Below are 2,501 nucleotides of genomic sequence, written 5' to 3' on the forward strand. Positions count from 1 at the left end.
GCGTCTAAGTCCCACAATACCGCCACCCCCTCCCTCCCCATCCCAATACCGCCACCCCCTCCCTCCCCATCGCGCCCCCGTCCTCACCCACAAACCCCCGAACACACCCCATACCTCCCCATCTGACTCCACTCCCCACCCACAAACCCCCTAACCACCTGCCCCCCCCCCCAACAGTTCTCAGTCCTCGAGGATGGTGAGTCCAGGAGCAGAGCTCTACAGCTACAGTGAGTCCTGGAGCAGAGCTCTACAGTGAGTCCAGGAGCAGAGCTCCACAGTGAGTCCAGGGGCAGAGCTCCACAGTGAGTTCAGGGGCAGAGCTCCACAGTGAGTCCAGGGGCAGAGCTCCACAGTGAGTCCAGGAGCAGAGCTCCACAGTGAGTCCAGGGGCAGAGCTCCACAGTGAGTCCAGGAGCAGAGCTCCACAGTGAGTCCAGGGGCAGAGCTCTACAGTGAGTCCAGGAGCAGAGCTCCACAGTGAGTCCAGGGGCAGAGCTGTACAGTGAGTCCAGGGGCAGAGCTCTACAGTGAGTAAACACCGCTCGTGTTCCACTGAGAGGGCCGTGGGGGTTTGGTCTCTCCAGCTCCAGCCTGGCCTCGTTAAGCTCACCGCGGAGCTGGGCGCTGCCTCCACAGCGGGACACCAAGGAGCAGTTTGTGTGATTCAGCGTCTAAGTCCCACAATACCGCCACCCCCTCCCTCCCCATCCCAATACCGCCACCCCCTCCCTCCCCATCGCGCCCCCGTCCTCACCCACAAACCCCCGAACACACCCCATACCTCCCCATCTGACTCCACTCCCCACCCACAAACCCCCTAACCACCTGCCCCCCCCCCCCCCCCCCCCCCCCGATCTATAAAACCGCACCCACCTCCACGGTCTCTGGATGGATGTCAAAAAGCACCAGAGTCCCACAAAACCCTCCAGTCGGCCATCGAGATTGAAAGGATTTCAGCTCATAAACCTCACTGGGATCCTGCTTCTGTCAGGCTTTATCAGCCTGGGGAGCCTATGAGCAAGGTGAAAAAAATAAAATAAAGACAATGTGGAGAAGTCCCAGAGTGACTGTGGTTTCGAGCGGTACTGACTGGCTCACACAAATAACGACCCCCCCAACCCACCCCCATATCTGCTGGCCAGACAGACTCCGAAAGTGCCCTTTTTTTTTTGTCAATCACAGGAACCCATTGTGATCGCAAAAACAAACAAAGTCCCACCTCCCAAAAATATGTCTCCACACAGCCTGGCCTGGCACTGTGGCACCTAACAGGGTTCACCGCTGGATCGGTGTTGAGCTGTGTGAGTCTGGTCCTGAATAAATAAATAAATAAATAAATACTCAAGCTTAGGCATTTAGTCAGTGGGCAACTAATCTGTGCATGTACGTGCGTGAGTGTGTGTGTGTGTGTGTGCAAGCGTGTGTGTGTGTGTGTGCATGCATGTGTATGTGCGAGCGTGTGTGTGTGCGCGTGCGTGCGAGTGTGTGTGGGTGTGTTTCTGGTTTCCTGACACTCCAGGAGAAACCACACATAGCCAGTATGCCCTGTTTCTCTTTCAACAAGAACAAGGCCTTCCCCCATCAGCAGGTAGGAGGCTGTATTTAAGGCTGCTCACCATCTCTGCAGGTTCACACAGACACACACACACACTCACACACACAGAAACACACACTCACACACACACATACTTGCACACAGACACACACTCTCACACACACAGAAACACACACTCACACACAGACACACACATACTCATACACACAGAGACACACACACACACACACACACACACACACTCCAGAGTAATTTATTCCTCTTTAAATCAGAGCAGAGCCGACAGGAAGTGAGCCCCCAGCTCTCGACAGCTCTACCCGTGGAACACTGTCTGTTAGCCGTCAATCACCCCCAGAGACAAACAGACAGGACAGATCCTCATTCCCAAGCTTTTTACCGCGATAACTCTATTCACAGCAGTGAGCTCTGACGCGACACGATGTCAAACATGCAAGTGCAATATGTTTCATTAATTTAATCAAAAAGTATGGTAAGGACTGAAGAAGACTAGGTCACAAATTCTGAAGTCGTTGTACTTTGTTGGTTGAACCTTGCTGGCACCTTCAATCGCTTGCATCGATCTCTTCCTCCTTGTCGATCAGTCAGCTTCTCTATCATAAATAAATAACAAATAAATAAATCTTTGCCCTTACATTGAAAATGATTACCTGTGTGTTGTATATTGATTGTTCAGATTAATACCCTGGGGGCATTTCACGAAGCAGGATGAATGAGTATGGCGGATGACTGTGCAGAGTAAAACCCGGAACAGCTCGTTTTACTCAAGTCCAGGTTCCGGATTTTGGGAGTGTTCCGGGTTTTGTTCAGTGCAGTTTTCCAGTGAACGCGGTAATGCTGCTTTGGGAAATACCCCCTTGGTGGATGTGGCATTTGAGGTGTGCCACTGTTGGCAAGCACTCAGTGACTCGGGGGGGAATTACGGTAA

This window comes from Conger conger, chromosome 1 (assembly GCF_963514075.1).
Source record: "Conger conger chromosome 1, fConCon1.1, whole genome shotgun sequence".
In the NCBI taxonomy this organism is placed as follows: Eukaryota; Metazoa; Chordata; class Actinopteri; order Anguilliformes; family Congridae; genus Conger; species Conger conger.